We start from the raw sequence: 22,719 nt of genomic DNA, 5'->3' as shown, positions 1-22,719 counted from the left end.
GTGCAGTCGTCACGTTAACAATTAATTGGCGTTAATTAGATATTTGAGATTTGGGGAAAATTACGGCCGCCAGTCCTACGGACAACTACTATAATAACTGAAAAAGAAAGGTTATTGCACATATAATTAGCACTAAAAGCGTTGCAACTGAAGGTTGACTCGTGTTGTGTGAAAACTGAAAGTTTGTCAGAAGTAATAAATTTCACTACACTCTGACTTAATTTAGCAAAAGAATTAGTAAAACCGGACAATTGAAAGTCAATTTAGTGACTGAAATTAATAGTGAGATTTGTTTCTGAAGCACTACGAAATTCAGTAAAATAAGGTTAGTCTTGGGCTACCTCAACAATCATTTCAAAAGCTACTTGAATCTACGCAATTTAGAAATAAGAGATTTAACTTTGAACTTGAATTAAATGATCTGGACAATTAACAATAGTAACCTTTAGTACGTACCAAGCTGAGCTGCAGTCACAGGTACGCTAAAATATGCTAACAAAACTCGCACTCTTAATTTGTGCTTGTGTAATCTAAATCTAAATGACTGTTGTTTGATTGAAGGTTTGAAGTCGTCGGTCGAGGAGGTGGTGACAGTCACTCATTGTCGGCCGTCGCTGTTGCAGAAGCTGGATGTTGGTGCGCCTTCTTCTGGACACTGTCACCAGTCGAAACGGGCTCTTGATGTGCGCCAGCTAATGCTTCCCGCCCGCGACACCGTGTCAGAAACTATCATAGCAAGTCGAGCGCAATTACATGCTGCCCAACCCCGAAAGCGCGGCAACTTGCGGGAGCGCCACACAACACACCTGCTTCACCGCCCTACTCCAGCCAGACTCCTCTGCTCTGCCCGCGCTCCACGCGGCAGAGTTCCCTACCAAAGATCCTAAACATTTTGGTTCTCCACACAACCTATCGATGTAGTCGTTCGATAGCATAATTTTCCCTAGGCAAGACCCAGCGTAAAAATACAAATAATATTTATAAAACAAACCAATTATACATCGACATAAATGCATAAATATATTTATACAAACAGTAAAACAATTACAATATATAAAGAGACAGAAATGTCATATCTTCAGGTGACAAAATAAGGAAAAAAATTATAGTACAATAGATGGAAATAGGAGGATATGCGTTTCCGGCGTTACAGGTTAACGATACTTTTATTTTCACCTTATGAACTTACATAGTTAATTCAGTTTTTAAAATTTGGTATGAAATGACACTTGGCTCAATGCTGAAAAATAACTAAAAACTAAGGGTATGTTGCGGCAAGGGCGCCCATACGATGGTTAGTAGGGACGATGAGGGGGGGGGGTGACTTTTAAGAACCCATAAAAATGTTCCGGTTCCGACACTGTTAAAATCCTACGAAAAACCGAACTTTAATTAATTTACTTGAAAAAAAAAAGACTGACTAAACTGTTTTACCTACGTCTCAGAGCTAGGAGGGGGTGGCGCCCCCTCTCCCCCCTTGCCCCCCTCGTATGGGCGTTCTTAAGTGGGGGAAACGACCTGCATAGGATAAAAGCACGCATAGAGTGTTTGAACTGACCTCCAGTGATTCTGGAATTGACCACCAACTAACAGATTTGTCTTATTGAAAGTTATTGTTGAATGACTGTTCGTTCAGGCAGGCCGCTCCATAGATGAGGAAATGAGGTAAATGCTTTTTACTTCTTACATGACACTACTGTGATGTTTTACTTGAACATTGTATAACGTAAGGTTTGAAATGAAAAATCAACGAATTAGTCGTTGACACTAAAGCATTTAAGCTTGACTTTCGCGTGGAAATAATTGTTCCAGTTGGGCCACAAAGCCAACACGACGCATTAGCCAGATAATGGTGAAATGGGGAAAATCCCCGCAGCTCCAACAATGTTCCGACAAATGCTCCATGGTAATCTCCTCATAAGATGATATTTAAATCACAATACTTGTAGATATAATTATGCAGCCTACAATAAACATTAAGAAGGAACATGGACACCCTCTACAGAACGAATGGAAGAAGAATCCATGCGAAAAGAAAAGCTTGTTATTGAAAAGAAAAGAATGTACTATAGAAAAAGAACGACAATATGTACATTTTGTTTCACCAGTGTCAATAAAAGGAAGAAACCAGTTAAACAGCCAGTTAAATATGCTTCAGAGTCAAATTAAGACTTTTCAGCTTATGACAGTATCTCAGATCTGGATATCACCTTCTATATGGAGAAGAAGTATCCGAAGAAAAGGAAAGGGACATGGACTTCAAGGGAGGGTCAGATATCACTTTCACTCAACGACTTCGCTGCAGTAAACGTGCAGGGAAGAACCAAAAACTCAGTCCTTCTCTTTGTGAGCAAGAAAATTTAAATAGACCAAGAGGATGGCTACGAAGGTGCGTTTTACAGAAAATTTGCGAGAGCCGATAAATTTCCTGAGACATTTGAAGAATCTTTCATCGACACTGGCAGGCTGATAATGAAACTGTCAAAACCCACAGTTGTGAATGCAGCACAGCTCCATAAGGCAGAAAATTTATCAGAGAACCTGGCAAGGTAAACTATTTACTAGGTACCTAGATAGCCTCAGTCATTGAACAGTTTGTGGTTAAACTAACAATTATCCTTTTTTTGAAGAAGAAAGCATTATTTTTGTACAAGTATTTTTAAACAATATGTTTATATTTATGACATATTTAGTTGCAATATTGTGTTGAGTAAACTGGCTACCATACGACAACGTTACAAAGGGTTATTACAATTGTTTTTATTATAGAATCATCTACGTTAATTTGAGCCGTGGCAGGTTCCAAACTGCGGAACTTCGCCCTGTACTGTACGGAAAAACTCCGCAATTTTTGTAGAAAAAATTTTACATTTCTCAGTAATTAATAGTAAGACAGGGCTGGAATTTCGATGGGCTGTATTTAACGACTCATACTATAATTTCTATCTGAAATTGCACGAAAATCTGTTCCGCCTTGACCACTGCGCTAGAAAAAACTGATAATTGTCGGGCCTTAACCTCACCGTACACTATGAGAACTCTTTCAATTCGCTAATTAACAAACCTCATCTTTTCTTGTAATTCGTATCTGTAAGTTCATGACGGCTAGGCGTTCTGGGAGGCTGAGTTCGTGTAGGTAGATCCCTTTTTCGACCGGCTAGTGCAGCTTGCTTCTCATCTCCTGACGGACAGTGTTGGTGTTCATAGGGACACGTTGGTTTGTTGTTCAGAACTTTTAGAAGGCCGTATCTGATGGAATGTTCAAGAAGTTCTTAAAGATTTCTTCTTATTTTGGGATTTTCCTTGTTTTCTCTTCATGTTGGTCCCATAGATAAGACAGAAAACCTAATATATCCGTTTGTCGCAGGTGGAAGGTGGTATGAGTTGTTTCGGCGGCTATCCGTATGTTGGGAGATCTCTTGCAGGCATTGCCTCACAGCCTGGTACTGTGATTGCTATTACGCCTCAGTAGACCGACGCGGCTCTGTTTATCAGGTGGTGCATTTGTTTCCTTGTTTGCTAAACGCCTTGCGACCGTTCGACACAAAATCGTCTACTCCGGAGTCTCAAGTGTCACTGCACGGGTCACAGACGTTTGTCCGTATCTGGTGTATGCCCCGGCGTGACATCTACCTGTTCTGACTGCGATCCGGGCATCAGTTTCCTATTCTACTTGCAGCACTAATTAGCTTTGGATTTCTCACATAATCGCTGTCACTATGATGAAGTTGGAAATGAAATCGCATGCTTCTTTACAGAGCGTATGGGAACGATGCGGGAGACCCGCACCGCCGTACTAGGCAAGGTCCTATTGGAGGTGGTTTGCCTTCCTCCGAGAGTAATGGGGATCAATGATGATGATGAAGATGACACAAAAACACCCCGCCACCTCGGGGCAGGAGAAAATCCCTGACTCCACTGGGAATCGAACTTGGAACGCCGTGTTTTGGAAGCGAGAACGCTACCTCCTGACCACGAGCGAGGGACATGCTGAAGTTACTGGTATAAATTAAGGTTTCCTGAGGCGGTTAAAACTCTGTAAATAAATAAATAAAGATGACCTCAATTAGGAATATAGCGCCTAGGTGTCTGTCTTTTATACAGTGCTAACACTATATGGCAACGCCGGTCTGACTTCCAGCTAGGATTTAATGATTTACGAAAATGTCTGTGTTTATGGATCTTAATGATTATGTGCGTGTATGATTAATGTCTGTAATCTTTTATAGCCTAACTTGTCTGATGAGTGTGGATGCAGGTCCCTCATCTGAGGCGTCGGGGTAATGTGTTCCAACTGATGAAATAGACGTTGGGCGATGTGGAAGGCGTATCATAGAGGTTGTCAGACTTCTTCTTTATGTACGAATGTTTCTCATAAAGTAATGCACCACATTTCCTTCTTCAGCAATTCTTTATTGAACATAGTGAGAATTAAACACACGAAATAACGGTGTTTTAGCTACACACCCTATTTTTCTTCGTAATCTGCATCCCATTCTATGGCCTTCCTCAAGCGCGAAACAAGGGCGCGTATGTAATGTCAGTACCAAACCCAGTCCTGGTGGCGGAGCCAGTGCTTCGCTGAGTGAACTTCCTTTGCTGATTGACAGATGCAGCGCCAACTGCCGATTCGTAATGCGTCTTTCCTCGTGAATTACATGTTAGCTGCAACATGACAAGTGTGACGGCCGTGGTTGGTCTCCCCAACCGCTGCAAAACGTGGAGCTCTGCCGAACCGCCTTGTAATGACGTCACCCTCCGTGCCCAGAAACTAAGAGTACTTCCCTCGAGACGGATTCTCCATAGACTTTGCACAAGCATTTGCGAATACTCCCCACAGTCTCTTTCTCTGCAGTGAGAAATTCAAGGCCGGCACGTTGCTTTTAACTTACATCACCTTCAGAAGCCACTTTGAAACTATCCTGCAGCTACGCTATCTGTCGGAAGTGACGGAAACTTGTCGCGTTCACTCAGGAGAGTTCTAATACTACACACGTTTCGCATTCGTAGCATTGTGTTTGGGTGAGAAAAAAAATGCGGCGCGTTACTTTCTGGGTTGGGTTGGGTTGTTTGGGGAAGGGGACCAGACAGTGACGTCATCGGTCTCATCGGATTAGGGAAGGATGGGGAAGGAAGTCGGCCGTCCCCTTTCAAAGGAACCATCCCGGTATTTGCCTGGAGCGATTTAGGTAAATCACGGAAAACTTAAATCAGGATGGCCGGACGCGGGATTGAACCGTCGTCCTCCCGAATGCGAGTCCAGTGTCTAACCACTGCGCCACCTCGCTCGGTCATTTCTTTCTGTGCATTGGTATGAGAAAAGGGATGATTTGCCTAACAGGTCCCTAATACGTATATTTGGTGTCGATCGGTCGGTATCTGCATTGATGTGAAGAACTTTTTTCCGGGAGGACTGCAGTTTGTTCAGGTGTATACTCGCTGATAGGGACCATACCTCCGACCCTCACAGGACCGTTTGCAGGACGACACTCTTGCACAATATTAAACTGGTGTATATCGATTAACCCCGCCCCCTAGCAGCAGCATAGATTTAGTGGGGGTCAGTGAAGTGAATGGGAAGAAAATAAGGAGTTTTGGTCAAATGAATATAGGGTAGCATCAATGGGAGAAGACTATGGTGTAACGGGGACAGGATTCGTCACGAATAAGAAGAGTAGGGCGTGGGGTAGTGTCATCAGTTCAGTGATAGGATTAATCTCCTAAGAATTTGCAACCAAATAACGCCAACAACATTAGTTCAGCTATATACATAACGACGTCACAAGTAGAAGATGAGAAGATAAAAAAAATGTGTGAGGATACTGAACGTGTAAATACAGTATGTAGTACGAGATGATAATCTAATAATGTGCGTGATTGGAAAGCTGTGGTAGGAGAGGAAACCGAAGTTGAGGGAGAATATGGGCTTCGCAGTAGGACTGAGAGAGAAGGATAATTTTCTGCCATAATTCTTAGCTGTTAAAAGAAAATACGAGTACAACAACAGTTAAAATAGGAAGGGTTAAAATAGGGTAGGGTTCGAGCTCGGCACAGCATGGTCAGGCATAGATTTTGCAATGGGGTACTGTTGTAACTCATACCAGTGAGGTGATATAGACTCAGATGCGAATTTAGTAATGATGAGGAGTATATTAAAGTTTAAGAGTTTCGTCAGAAAGACTGAATGTTGGAAGATACAGAACTACGGGGGAAAGATGATGTGTGTTGTATAGTTGTCTAAAGTTGTAGATACTGCAATAATGAATACATTAATAGAAGTTAAATTTAAAACGAATAAATATTTCTAAAAAGGCACTCAGAGAGATTGGCCTTTCAAATACAATTACAAGGAAGGTAACTGCGAAGAAACTCTTGGTAAGAAAAGAAATACTTCAATTGAGCGACGTCAGAATGATGGAGAAAAATGTTCATTTACAATCAGGTCAACAGCAGTATGAGGAACTTAGGAATGAAATAAAGAGGAAGTCCCAGGAAGACAAGATGCAATGGCTACTGGCAAAATGTGAAGAAATCGAAAATTAAATGGTAGGCAGTAGGACTGATTCGACATATAAACTACTCCGAAGAATCTTCGGCAAAATTAAAATCAGAGGCGTTAACTTTAAGTGCTCAAGAGCAATTCCATCGTTAGACGAAGGACAAAAATCGAGCAGGTGGAGGAAATGTCTGATGATGTGACAGAAATGGAAACGACAGTCAGTGCGGGAGACAAAGGGGATCCACTAGTAGAATCTGACTTTTGGAAGACTTCCGGTCAAATAGGGCGGGAGGTACAGATAACAGTTGGCCGGAATTATTGAAACCAATGGGAGGTATGGAAACCGAACGAGTATTCAGTTTGGTTTCTAGTGTTTCGAATCAGACATTTATAAAAATATCATCCATAGAATCCCGATAATAGCTTGCATACAAGTGCGGCAACTAATGCATATTCATTTTAGACGCTCATGCGTCGATGTTGCTGACGAGTGTAACATACAGAACAATTGAGAAAAAAATCTAGAATTTGTTGTATGACGATCAGTTTGGCTTTAGGAATAGTAAAGACATCAGAAAACAATTCAGATTTGAATTTGATAATGCAAGAGAAATACACATTCATAGGATTTGTCGACCTGGAAAAAGCGTTGGACAATGTGAACTGGTGCTAAATTTTCGAGCCGTTAGGAAAATTATTGTATGTTGAAGGAGAAAAGGGTATCATGCAACGTTTATAAGAAGCGAGATGTAAAGATGACACCGAAAGACGAAGAACGGAGTGTTCGGACTAAAAAGAGTGTAACAAGGGGACGCAGTCTCTCTGCCCTACTGTTCGCTCTATACATCGAAGAAGGATAGAATGTTCCATGTGTAGAGGAACTCTCCGAACCTCGATTACAGCGCGTTGTTTCCCATGCACCAACATGTTACGTTACAGATTGCCATGTTACTTGCTACTATTCGGAGCCCTCTAGCAGCTGAGGGCTGCAAGTACAGAGAATGCTAATAACGTTAGTTTTATTGAAAACGCCTTACGAGTTTTCGCATAAGAAATTCGGAGGCACTACGTCTCAGCACAGGGTTCGTGTATCAATGAGTTGTAACCGATTACACTGTGGAGCTAAGGCAAAGGAACAGTAACAGTAGAACCGAAGTTTAGAACTCCATGCTTAAAAGCTCATTTACTCTTGACGATCGTACTACAACGCTGCTTTCAAGAGTGACAGACCAGCTCTGCCTCGGTGCTATAGAAACGAGGGCCCCTTAAGTTGAAAAGCCAATGGACCTCTCCGAACAAGTAGAAACATTCACTTTGGCTTTGACGACATTCATTTTGAGTCCTACATTGAAATAGCAGTAGAATTACACTTAGCTTACTTTTTCCGCCTCATTCGCACAGGAAACCGGTAGCAGGAAATGAAAAACGGAAGCAGCGTCGGTTCGTTTGGCGGAGCATGTGTACAAAGCCGCAGAAATATTGGCACGTAGAATCTGGAACAATATACCACATAGGGTAGGTGGGTCATCGACAAGAAGTAAGATTTCGTACTGAAAGAACATTTATTAAGCGCAGGTGATAACACAGAGTGAACTTAAATACCCGCCCTAGTAGAAGATGCTCCTATTTACATATACAATGCTATAGCATATTCCAATAATCGGAAAGCAAAAACGAGCCGTCGAACATTCCAGAAACTATAGCACTCAGCTGATAAATACACTCCTGGAAATGAAAAAAAGAACACATTGACACCGGTGTGTCAGACCCACCATACTTGCTCCGGACACTGCGAGAGGGCTGTACAAGCAATGATCACACGCACGGCACAGCGGACACACCAGGAACCGCGGTGTTGGCCGTCGAATGGCGCTAGCTGCGCAGCATTTGTGCACCGCCGCCGTCAGTGTCAGCCAGTTTGCCGTGGCATACGGAGCTCCATCGCAGTCTTTAACACTGGTAGCATGCCGCGACAGCGTGGACGTGAACCGTATGTGCAGTTGACGGACTTTGAGCGAGGGCGTATAGTGGGCATGCGTGAGGCCGGGTGGACGTACCGCCGAATTGCTCAACACGTGGGGCGTGAGGTCTCCACAGTACATCGATGTTGTCGCCAGTGGTCGGCGGAAGGTGCACGTGCCCGTCGACCTGGGACCGGACCGCAGCGACGCACGGATTCACGCCAAGACCGTAGGATCCTACGCAGCGCCGTAGGGGACCGCACCGCCACTTCCCAGCAAATTAGGGACACTGTTGCTCCTGGGATATCGGCGAGGACCATTCGCAACGGTCTCCATGAAGCTGGGCTACGGTCCCGCACACCGTTAGGCCGTCTTCCGCTCACGCCCCAACATCGTGCAGCCCGCCTCCAGTGGTGTCGCGACAGGCGTGAATGGAGGGACGAATGGAGACGTGTCGTCTTCAGCGATGAGAGTCGCTTCTGCCTTGGTGCCAATGATGGTCGAATGCGTGTTTGGCGCCGTGCAGGTGAGCGCCACAATCAGGACTGCATACGACCGAGGCACACAGGGCCAACACCCGGCATCATGGTGTGGGGAGCGATCTCCTACACTGGCCGTACACCACTGGTGATCGTCGAGGGGACACTGAATAGTGCACGGTACATCCAAACCGTCATCGAACCCATCGTTCTACCATTCCTAGACCGGCAAGGGAACTTGCTGTTCCAACAGGACAATGCACGTCCGCATGTATCCCGTGCCACCCAACGTGCTCTAGAAGGTGTAAGTCAACTACCCTGGCCAGCAAGATCTCCGGATCTGTCCCCCATTGAGCATGTTTGGGACTGGATGAAGCGTCGTCTCACGCGGTCTGCACGTCCAGCACGAACGCTGGTCCAACTGAGGCGCCAGGTGGAAATGGCATGGCAAGCCGTTCCACAGGACTACATCCAGCATCTCTACGACCGTCTCCATGGGAGAATAGCAACCTGCATTGCTGCGAAAGGTGGATATACACTGTACTAGTGCCGACATTGTGCATGCTCTGTTGCCTGTGTCTATGTGCCTGTGGTTCTGTCAGTGTGATCATGTGATGTATCTGACCCCAGGAATGTGTCAATAAAGTTTGCCCTTCCTGGGACAATGAATTCACGGTGTTCTTATTTCAATTTCCAGGAGTGTAATTGCCGAAGATGGGAATTATTTTATGACCCGCAAGATTCATACAGAAATTACAAACGCTACTTCATGCCCAACGACGTACAGCACGTGACAAATTTAATTTTTACGATCTTCCTTACCTGTTCCGCGCTGTATTGCAAAGATGATCCCCATAACAGAATAAGGCCTCCTAAGAGTAAACTACACGGTTAGCGGTTTCCGTGCGCTGTAGTTCTCGTATGTAGAAAACAGACACACGGATAAATCATATTCTCCTAGATTTACCAATGGCGTTCAAGAATTCAGCTTTTCACGGACTGACAACAAAGGTATCACTGAATGGAACTTCTTCATTTGCTGTATGAATTCTGGTAGCAAAGGACGACGTATGTATCACCTGACAGCTAAGGTTCATTAGAAACAAAAACCAAGTTGGCTAAAAAAGCTTGACAGAGCTTCCTATATTCTAAGTGCAAGCTAATGTCTTGTCGTTATAGTAAGTGTCACAGGGCATCGTAGTCGTTTTACCAGGAGAATATGGATGAGGAAAGGAACATTCGGGAGATATTGTTGGTCTACAGACCACGAGGACTAGATTAAGCTGACATTTATCTGTCCACAGTGCAGCTGCGTAAATGGTGTTAGACAGTCCAGCCTTGTATCATTCAGGAGAAAGTAACTGCAGATGCCTTGACTTGGGGTGGAGGCAGTCAGCGGTTGACCTTTCTGATGCCCTGTCGAGCTCGTATGTCAGTGTGGGTCATGGAGGGCCTCATGGAGAGGAGATTTTGAGTGTTTTGTGTGTAGACCAGCACAAGTTGTAAATGCTTAAACAAAGAACTTGCCTCGCACATTCCAATCCCTACCACTACCAGCACTGACAAATGTTTCACAGCCATACGGACTGCACTAGTGAGCTATTCTGTTTCGGAGTCAGAAGAAATGGTGTAATTCTAACAGAGGGTTTTCCATTATTTTAAACTTGGAGTAAGTTGGTATTTCTATTTCCCGCCATTTTACTTAGGAGAAGCGAGATTCTGCATTACCACCTCTTTTAACTCAGTATATTAGAATATCTATAGAAGAAGTGGGCTCTGTGACGTTTTAAGGGTGGGACAAAATTGCTTAGAATTTAAATAAAGATAAACATTAATAAAATCAGCCCTAACCTTAGGGTGTAAATTTGCCATTTCAGAGTGCTGGGTGGAAACTGTTTAGGTGTTGAATAAAGATGCAACTGTTCCTTCCCTGTAATTGGTGTGGAAGGATGTTGTAATTATGGGAACTAAGGACCGCTGGGCCAGTGTCGTTTTAAACTTAGGATTTTATACTCAGCATAAGCGAACTCTGATGAGGAAGAACACAACGATTTTTGAATATACAACCATTTTAAGCTTAGCACCAGATTCTAAACTTAGGACAAATGACCTGGTAATCATGCAGGCTGTGTTCATATTCTCACGTTTACTGTCTTGAATTCTTTACTTGGCACAAATGACCCAACAATGATGTACAGTGTACTGTTATATCAAGGTGCACCATTGTGGATCACGATCTCGGATTCTGATGCTATAAACGCTGCGCGCATAGTGCCACGTCAGCCACCTTCAACTGTGATGTGAAAAGGCCGTGCACATGTTCCTATGTCCACCATCTTCACTTGATATGTGGGATTTCTTACTTCCATTTTTTAGTTTCAGCTGCATTAGATTACGTGGTTTGTTGCGATGGAGTGTCTCTTTCAAATGTTTGCACAAGATATAATCACAGGGATCAATATCTGGGCCATGTGGTGGCCATATTGTACCGCCCTGAAAACGCTCTGGATATCAATGGGGCATCATTCGGTTACCGAAATGTTTGTGCAAGATATGCAGATTAACGTTTGCTGTATGCGGACGATCTGCATCTAGCGTGAACTACCATTCCTCCATTGGTAAACCTGTTGTATAAAGTTTTGGCAGAAAATTGTTATGCCAAATATCCATGAGCGTGCATTGTTAACTGTAACGTTCAAAAATATTGGACCAATAATTCCATGGCTGGAGATGACACTCCATAAACTCACTTTTTCTCCATAATTTTCAATCTCTCATACATCAGCAGCTTTTCGTGCCCAAAATCTAGCGTTAAGGTAAACGTACACATCATCAGAGAAACATATGTTATGAATCTCGGCATCATCATTTTCGATAGCCAAAATCGCATATCGTAATCGCCGCTCTTTACAACTTCCCGTCAGTTTTTGCAATATTGTCATTTTGTATGGAAATTATTTTAGAGAATGACTTCAGATGTCCAATTCGGTCGAACCTCGCCTCGTGGATTTCCTGGGTATTGGTATGAGTCTCTTGAGTATGGACTGTGTTGACACGAGATTGCTTTTGCTCCAGAATTCTGCCATCAGTTTTTGTCTTCCGGATTTACACTGTATGTCCGCAGAGGTCCCATTTCTTACGAAACTAAAAACGAAAATGTCGCTGAGTCTCTGCTACACTTGTCGTTACCGCGTAAAACAACACAGTCTTCACCTTCTGTTCTAGCTTCAACCGGGTTTTGCCCCCCATGTTACTAAACTAGAGCGGTGACGACACGCAATCGTGCTATTGATCCATGCACGAACTGCGGATACTCTTCACAACATTCCAACGTTGCCAACTGCAGAGAAAGTATTTATTAGTTAATGTCAGTGTATGATGTTATAGTTTCCTTACCGCGTGACGTACCCACACCACCAGTCGCCATTTACTCTCTTGGTGAGCAGTGGACGCAATGTTTCGGCTCACTAGTGTATGTCATAGTGTATATTCAACTGCCTCTTACACTCAAGGAGCGTTTTCGTGATGTCTGCTGCAAAATTACTTAATGGATGTTCAGCATTATATACTGTCGAATTAAATAATTCTGATAAGAGTATGCAATCATGCCATTAGGAGTACGCACAGTACATACACGGGAACTAAATAATTCTAACAACTAAATAATTCTAACCAGATTTTCTAGTCATGTGTTTTCCTGGTCTATCGTGTCATCGTGTACGATGCAGTGAATACAAAGCCTGGTGTATTTATTATCCAGAGCCTTCGAGAACGGGACGATTGCCGTGAACTGTTGACGGTGCGGTTCCAGCCATTTGCGGACGTACCTATACATGTGGCAAATAAGGTTATCTCCCTTAAAGTGCCAGTTTCGTCATGACATACAAGTAAATGCAAAGTGCTAATGTTGATCAAAAAACTAAATAATAATGTCTCTCACGAGATTTTATAGTCCTTATTTCTAAAGCATCTATCTCGACTTACATTGTCTAAGTAGTGCATGACGAATGGCACTTGACCTTTGCTACCAGTTCTAACTGCCGTTCCTCTTCGACTTTCCTCTGTAGGAGTGATAATCCTACATCTGTTACGCGAGATGAGCATTGGTGGTGATACAATTCCGGTTCAAAGGTAACTAGCTACGAAGCAGTTAGTAGTGGTATTAGACAAGGCGACTGTTTGAGCTCGCTCCATCTTTTAGTTAGTTAATTGGTTCGCTTGTGGGAGGAGACCAAACAGCGAGGTCACAGGTAGTGTTGGATTAGGCAAGGATGGGTAAGGAAGTCGTCCGTGCTCTTTCAAAGGAACCATCCCGGCATTTGCCTAAAGCGACTTAGGGAAATCACGGAGAACTCTAATCAGGATGGCGGGAGGCGGGTTTGAACCGTAGTCCTCCCGAATGCGAGTCCAGAGTGTTAACCACTGCGCCACCTCGCTTGGTTCCAATCTTTTTTTATATACGCTCATGGACGAGATGATAAATATGATTTTGGCTGGAAGTGATTATAGAATGCGGGGCGGGGACGAAGAAATACAAACCGTTAGTCAGGCTGACGGCGCAGTTCTGCTAGTAAACAGTGCATGTAATTTACATAAACTTACACACACACACACACACACACACACACACACACACACACACACACACACACACATATATATATATATATATATATATATATATATATATATATATTAACCTCCCCGGAGAATTTTGAAAAAGACAATAATTAAATGTTAATGGGAATAGAACCTAGTGTAACCTTCCCGCAAGAATGAAAGATAATTTTTTAAATGTGAATACTCATCGTGCCAAGTGTAATCTCCCCGTAATTATTATTAAATGATATGAATTGAATAAAAAATGCAATTAGAGCCAAATGTCATCTTCCCACAGTAACAAAACTCAATGATAACAAAAATGTGCAAAAATGTTAAGTCTCCACAAAACTAACGTTAAGATCAACCTGATAAATTGATTCTGGCAGGAAAAGCAAAGGAAATATTGTTTCAATTGTAATGATTATTTTCTTAAAAAGATTGCTTTGAGAACAAAATTATTATTGGGGCAATTCTTGAACAAATTAATTACAGTTAACAAAAAATACATTATCAAATGTGCGCAATGCTGCTTCATTACCTTATTTAAAAAATTTATACCTCGTCCTGAACCTTGACCAGAGGCCCATGTCGACGCCCGCCGACACCTCACACACAACTCCGACTGTCTCTCGCGCGCTACTAGCACCGACGAACTACATGCTCTCGCGACTCGCTACGTACAACAACTGCACTCGCAACTGAACTGAACTCTCGCGCGGTCAAGCGCAGACTAGCAACGATAAATAACTCTCTGGTCAGAGATTCTGTCATGCCTCGCCATCGCTGCTACTGAATACATACGTGTTTTTATATATATATATATATATATATATATATATATATATGTTGTTGTTGTTGTGGTCTTCAGTCCTGAGACTGGTTTGATGCAGCTCTCCATGCTACTCTATCCTGTGCAAGCTTTTTCATCTCCCAGTACCTACTGCAACCTACATCCTTCTGAATCTGCTTAGTGTATTCATCTCTTGGTCTCCCTCTACGATTTTTACCCTCCACGCTGCCCTCCAATACTAAATTGGTGATCCCTTGATGCCTCAGAACATGTCCTACCAACCGATCCCTTCTTCTGGTCAAGTTGTGCCACAAACTTCTCTTCTCCCCAATCCTATTCAATACTTCCTCATTAGTTATGTGATCTACCCATCTAATCTTTAGCATTCTTCTGTAGCACCACATTTCGAAAGCTTCTATTCTCTTCTTGTCCAAACTATTTATCGTCCATGTTTCACTTCCATACATGGCTACACTCCATACGAATACTTTCAGAAATGACTTCCTGACACTTAAATCAATACTGGATGTTAACAAATTTCTCTTCTTCAGAAACGCTTTCCTTGCCATTGCCAGCCTACATTTTATATCCTCTCTACTTCGACCATCATCAGTTATTTTGCTCCCCAAATAGCAAAACTCCTTTACTACTTTAAGTGTCTCATTTCCTAATCTAATTCCCTCAGCATCACCCGACTTAATTAGACTACATTCCATTATCCTTGTTTTGCTTTTGTTGATGTTCATCTTATATCCTCCTTTCAAGACACTGTCCATTCCATTCAACTGCTCTTCCAAGTCCTTTGCTGTCTCTGACAGAATTACAATGTCATCAGCGAACCTCAAAGTTTTTATTTCTTCTCCATGAATTTTAATACCTACTCCGAATTTTTCTTTTGTTTCCTTTACTGCTTGCTCAATATACAGATTGAACAACATCGGGGAGAGGCTACAACCCTGTCTCACTCCCTTCCCAACCACTGCTTCCCTTTCATGTCCCTCGACTCTTATAACTGCCATCTGGTTTCTGTACAAATTGTAAATAGCCTTTCGCTCCCTGTATTTTACCCCTGCCACCTTTAGAATTTGAAAGAGAGTATTCCAGTCAACATTGTCAAAAGCTTTCTCTAAATCTACAAATGCTAGAAACGTAGGTTTGCCTTTCCTTAATCTTTCTTCTAAGATAAGTCGTAAGGTCAGTATTGCCTCACGTGTTCCAGTGTTTCTACGGAATCCAAACTGATCTTCCCCGAGGTTGGCTTCTACTAGTTTTTCCATTCGTCTGTAAAGAATTCGTGTTAGTATTTTGCAGCTGTGACTTATTAAGCTGATAGTTCGGTAATTTTCACATCTGTCAACACCTGCTTTCTTTGGGATTGGAATTATTATATTCTTCTTGAAGTCTGAGGGTATTTCGCCTGTTTCATACATCTTACTCACCAGATGGTAGAGTTTTGTCAGGACTGGCTCTCCCACGGCCGTCAGTAGTTCCAATGGAATATTGTCTACTCCGGGGGCCTTGTTTCGACTCGCGTCTTTCAGTGCTCTGTCAAACTCTTCACGCAGTATCATATCTCCCATTTCATCTACATCTACATCCTCTTCCATTTCCATAATATTGTCCTCAAGTACATCGCCCTTGTATAGACCCTCTATATACTCCTTCCACCTTTCTGCTTTCCCTTCTTTGCTTAGAACTGGGTTTCCATCTGAGCTCTTGATATTCATACAAGTCGTTCTCTTATCTCCAAAGGTCTCTTTAATTTTCCTGTAGGCGGTATCTATCTTACCCCTAGTGAGATAGGCCTCTACATCCTTACATTTGTCCTCTAGCCATCCCTGCTTAGCCATTTTGCACTTCCTGTCGATCTCATTTTTGAGACGTTTGTATTCCATTTTGCCTGTTTCACTTACTGCATTTTTATATTTTCTCCTTTCATCAATTAAATTCAATATTTCTTCTGTTACCCAAGGATTTCTACTAGCCCTCGTCTTTTTACCTACTTGATCCTCTGCTGCTGTCACTACTTCATCCCTCAAAGCTACCCATTCTTCTTCTACTGTATTTAATTCCCCCATTCCTGTCAATTGCTCCCTTATGCTCTCCCTGAATCTCTGTACAACCTCTGGTTCTTTTAGTTTATCCAGGTCCCATCTCCTTAAATTCCCACCTTTTTGCAGTTTCTTCAGTTTTAATCTACAGGTCATAACCAATAGATTGTGGTCAGAGTCCACATCTGCCCCTGGAAATGTCTTACAATTTAAAACCTGGTTCCTAAATCTCTGTCTTACCATTATATAATCTATCTGATACCTTTTAGTATCTCCAGGGTTCTTCCATGTATACAACCTTCTTTCATGATTCTTAAACCAAGTGTTAGTTATGATTATGTTGTGCTCTGTGCAAAATTCGACCAGGCGGCTTCCTCTTTCATTTCTGTCCCCCAATCCATATTCACCTACTATGTTTCCTTCTCTCCCTTTTCCTACACTCGAATTCCAGTCACCCATGACTATTAAATTTTCGTCTCCCTTCACAATCTGAATAATTTCTTTTATTTCATCATACATTTCTTCAATTTCTTCGTCATCTGCAGAGCTAGTTGGCATATAAACTTGTACTACTGTAGTAGGTGTGGGCTTCGTATCTATCTTGGCCACAATAATGCGTTCACTATGCTGTTTGTAGTAGCTTACCCGCATTCCTATTTTCCTATTCATTATTAAACCTACTCCTGCATTACCCCTATTTGATTTTGTGTTTATAACCCTGTAGTCACCTGACCAGAAGTCTTGTTCCTCCTGCCACCGAACTTCACTAATTCCCACTATATCTAACTTCAACCTATCCATTTCCCTTTTTAAATTTTCTAACCTACCTGCCCGATTAAGGGATCTGACATTCCACGCTCCGATCCGTAGAACGCCAGTTTTCTTTCTGCTGATAACGACATCCTCTTGAGTAGTCCCCGCCCGGAGATCCGAATGGGGGACTATTTTACCTCCGGAATATTTTACCCAAGAGGACGCCATCATCATGTAATCATACAGTAAAGCTGCATGCCCTCGGGAAAAATTACGGCTGTAGTTTCCCCTTGCTTTCAGCCGTTCGCAGTACCAGCACAGCAAGGCCGTTTTGGTTATTGTTACAAGGCCAGATCAGTCAATCATCCAGACTGTTGCCCTTGCAACTACTGAAAAGGCTGCTGCCCCTCTTCAGGAACCACACGTTTGTCTGGCCTCTCAACAGATACCCCTCCGTTGTGGTTGCACCTACGGTACGGCTATCTGTATCGCTGAGGCACGCAAGCCTCCCCACCAACGGCAAGGTCCATGGTTCATGGAGAGGATATATATATATATATATATATATATATATATATATATATATATATATATAATGTAGCAGCCAAAAACATAAACATGATCGTATCCAGTCAAAAAACCTAAACTATAACCATGCCTGTGGAACCAATTATATGCAGCGGAGTGGAAAATTATTCAACAGGTAAAGCCATATAAATGTCCTGGTACTGATCTGTCCAGTAGGGAAAATACGCAAGAGAAACTCAGAAAACAAGTAGCAAAAGCAAATAAAGTGGATGGGTATTTAAATGATTGGAAAAACAAACATACAGGAAAAGACACAAAGCCAAGAACATTAAAAAAATAGTGAGACAAGTTATGATATACACAGTTGAGACAAGATCTGAAACATCAGAAACGTTTGGAAACCACGAAAACGAAAATTCTACGAAGGACTGCCTCGTAGACACTGAGAGACAGGGACAAAAGCGCAAGCATCAGGAAAGGATGTAAAGTGGGCTTCATTAATGAGTGGTTCATAAGAGAAAACGTCAATGGAACGAAGACATAGACAGGATGGTTGGAAAATCATAAGAAATAAATTACCAGCTGGTAAAAGAAATATAGGCCGTCCAACGAAAAGATAGAACGACACCCTCAGAGTAGAATGAGAGTTACTGAAGGAGACAAGTATTACACAGAAAGGAGGAGGAAGAAGGAGAAGAGGATGAAGTTGAGTCTCTGAACTTACCAGCGTTCCATGCTAAAAGATCTTCTTCCGACAAATTTCTCCCGTCTAAGGTTACGAAACACTTTCGTATCTTTCTCGTACTGACCGAACTGACTGGCAAAAATGTGGCAGCGCCCTTCTGAAATGCATCAACGTTTTCTTTAGTCCGAAGAAGCTTTAAAGGCACCTTAACGCTTACCACTCCGAACTCTGTTTCCCCGATAGGCCAGCCTACTTCTACTTCTCTGAAGTTCCTTCCTACAAATGTGTACATACTCGTTCTGTTACGAGGAAAACGTGATTCAGTGACCTATAAGTAGCAGTCCTGTTTGAGATTACTGTCTCGGAAATACAGACTTTACTTTGGATGGAAATGAGCGTTAGGCGTCATTGGCCGGTAGGTCCATTACGGGGTAGGTCCGGCCGCCTTGGTGCAGGTCTTATTACATTCGACGCGCCATTGGGCGACTTGCGCGCCGGATGGGGTTGAAATGATAATGAAGACAACACCATACTCAGTCCCTGAGCGGAGAAAATCCTCGACCCAGCCGAGAATCGAACCCGGGCCCCTTAGAACGGCAGTCCGTCACGCTGACCATTCAGCTATCGGGGCGGACTTCACTTTCGATCATGCTTTAACACTGTCTACTTTTCAAAACGGACGAACTGATTCACTCCGTCGGCCGCTGTGGCTGTTTGAAAGGCTCCGATGAATGGGAGGTTGATGGCAGATATAGACTAGAATTTGGCTCCTTAAAAAGCTACAAACGCTGGTACTGTGATGTGAGATATTTTCCATATTATTTTATTGATGATGATCTCGTTCTCCTCTTGGGCTCCTTGAATTTATCACTCCATATCAGAAAAAGTTTCTGTTTAGTTTCATTAATAATTCACTGCATGTCCTCAAAGTACCACACAAGCATTTTTAGATGCATGGAAGCAATAAACTGCTTATATTTGTCCGCTCGTTCAGCCTCTGGCTCGTCTATGAACCAATCTGCATTTTCGTAAGCATTGATATCCAAGGACGAAGCTGAGACATACGTGTTGAGAGTTGATGCTATGCCAACATTAGGTGTATGGTCAATATTGACTACGAAGTCTTTCGCGACGGAGTCCTTGCATAAAAAGTTCTCGGTTTACTTGCCGCGTCAAATTTGGATAAAATCCCAAGCTTTCGATGACTACCTCCGTCATCTTCGTCAGGGGTAAAACAGTTTTACCCCTGACGAAGATGACGGAGGTAGTCATCGAAAGCTTGGGATTTTATCCAAATTTGACGCGGCAAGTAAACCGAGAACTTTTTATGTATGGTCAATATTCCTTCTGTATAATTTTTATCATATTCTACTGGGGCAGTTGTACTAACCGATGTCGTTGCAATGTTGCAGGTTCACCGATTTAAGTGCCGTCCGTTGTAGCCGAGCGGTTCTAGGCCCTTCAGTCTGGAACCGCGATACCGCTACGGTCGCAGGTTCGAATCCTGCCTCGGGCATGGATGTGTGTGATGTCCTTAGGTTAGCTAGGTTTAAGTAGTTCTAAGTTCTAAGGGATTGATGAGCTCAGATGTTAAGTCCCTTAGAGCTCAGAGCCATTTGAACCATTTGATTCACTCGAGACGAATAAACAGCGAAAGTGCCGACTGAGGCCTATTGTGTTACCAGTGGAATGGAACGGCCTCAGATGTAATATGTGGCTCTAAAATGGTGCTCTCGTTTTGGAAAAAGCTCAGAACATAAATTATTATTATCAACGCCAAGATGAAATATATAGAGCTTATTGGTCCAATGAAAAGACCATCTAGCTGTCACATACTCGCCATCTCGCCTGCGCAATCACTTCGTCGCACTCACAAAAGGTCAGATATGTCAGCATGTGTGAACCAGTTATGTTGTATTTTGGTTCAGTGGAAATACAATCCTACAGCTAATAGAATTGTGTTCCACCCATGTGAGTATCCTATGCACTTATCCAAGTAGAATCCTCACCATTGATTAATGAATTCCGAGAGTGATTCTTGCACAAAAGTATTAACAAAAATACAGTCAAATTTTATGACGTGCGGTAAAGTTTTCTGCCAGTACACTCAATATGCTTGTCAAGAATTATTCATTTCTCATACTTATAACAGTGTATATCTTGGTTTGAAAGTTTTAAAACTTATCTAGAAATTGAACGAAAAATCAGATTAGGAAAAGAGAATGCTAAAGTTTACTGAGTCAAAATTGCTTTCAAAACCTACTTACTTCACAAGTGATACTATGAACCTTTTGTCTTGATGCATTTGTATTATAAAAGGTTACTGAAATTAACTGTTTTAAAATGCATTTAAGGTGATTAAAATTAGTGCACAGTTTGTCCCAGAAAAGAGTGTTTAGTTAGTTTCATGGTATTGGAAATTTTAAGAGCTCACAGTTTTGTGCTGTTTACAATGGGAAAACATTCTTAGATAATGGATTTATTAATTACATTCTGAAGAAATACTAGAGATTTGCGCCCTTTGTGTAGTCGAAATTGGAAAGCCTGTTTGGGGTACTCACTTAAGTCTTTGTTTATAAAAAGTTACTATGAATGCTTTGATTGAAGAAAACAAAACAATTTGGCTTTATAGAGAGTATAAAAAATCCAATTGCAAGTGACTTTTGATTATACCTGTACTACTTGAGAGGCAACTATTGGAATAGAGCTAAGCCCATGTCCAGTTCTAGTTTAGTAGTATATTTCACAACAATTCATAATGAAATAAAAATATTTACTATTGAGAAGAAACAAAGTGTGGTTGCTAGTACAAATAAAGATGTAGTTTGTAGGACCACATTTCTATTCCAACATAATAAAAGAGATAAATATTATTAGTAGGTTTCTAGCTAATGGATCTTGAAGTAGTCAATGAGTGACAAAGACAGAACGTTTGTGTACTGGGTGTTCTTTATTGCTTTCTATAGTGAATGTGTTTGATTATTGTACCTGAATATTATCATGTGCTGTCTGTCGTTGTGTAGTTAGTGAAGGGCGGGTTTGAGCCATGTTAATTATAGACTAAAGTAATGATTGAGGTAAACAAGAGAAAGGGCTTATTGGCAAGTCTTGCCTCTGCTTCAATGCGAAGGTGACAACTGATGCTTTCCCCTGCATACTTTGTCCATTCGTGTGTAGTTATTGCACTTCATAGAACATTGTTTAATGAAAGTTCATTTTTTGCAATAGTAAAAATAGATTCTTTATGAATAATCCTTTTGCATTATTGCACCTAACTAGGCTGGCGACCGTATAACTATTCCAATTAACAATAATCACTTACTGTTACCCACCGTAAAATAAATTCTTTCTGTTATTTACCTACACTTATTCTTACGGAATTAAGGTTCCATTCCAAATTATCCGTCAAATAATCTCGGTCAAATTACTAAAAATCCTTTCAGAGGGTAACATATACTGTGCGTAATAAACCATTTTTGGTAATTATCTGTAAACGCTCAGACGCCAGTAGGGAGTTATAAAATGACACTTTCATTAAAATACAATAATTTTTGACGTCACTGCAGTACATGATTGTCTCCTGGACATTATAAATGGTGGGACATTGTTCCTAATAGGGTGTATGATCACGACGGTCGGCAGTGTATGCTAGCCACAAGGTTAGTAAAGAGTTCTTGTTGTAGAGAGTTCCGTTCCTCCATCAGCACGACTGGCGGGTGCGACTGCCGAATGGTCGCTGGATGCATGCGGACGTGCTGCAGCACGTCCCCCCAACGCATCCCGCCAGTGTTCATGGGATTTAATTTGGGGGAGCGGGCAGGCTACACCATTCGCCGTATATCCTCCCAGTCCAATGGTTTCTCTACCTGCATTGTTCGATGCGTTCACACATTGTTATCCACAGAAATGGCGTCTTGGCCCAATGTACTCCTGAAAAAACGCATAGTACGAAGCGGTAAAGCTCGCAATAAGATTGACCAGGTGAGTATATCGTGTTCAAAGATTTGGAGGTCAGCACATCCATGTTACGTTGTGCCTTCCGGCACCGTAACACCAGGCCAGTCAAAACGAACCTGTTCGACAATGCACTTAGGAACACTGTCGAAGAAGGTCGTATTGTAAATACCTGACACTGTCAGCTGGAGAGCGATCAATTAGTTCAATGTAAATAAAGCCTCTGATAAGAAGTTCTAATTTCATAACATGTCCTCTGTCGACCTCAAGATGGCAGCTCAGTCCTGTCGAAGCTAGTAATCCAGCAATACACATACACATGCACAGGTTAGGTTTGTGACAAGTAAGAAATGATTACCTTTTCAAATCTGTACGTGTCCTTTGAGCCTTACTATTCAGTGTGTACACTATGCGCTG

Source organism: Schistocerca serialis, chromosome 2 (assembly GCF_023864345.2).
Source record: "Schistocerca serialis cubense isolate TAMUIC-IGC-003099 chromosome 2, iqSchSeri2.2, whole genome shotgun sequence".
Lineage (NCBI taxonomy): Eukaryota > Metazoa > Arthropoda > Insecta > Orthoptera > Acrididae > Schistocerca > Schistocerca serialis.
This window is presented reverse-complemented; position numbering follows the sequence as displayed.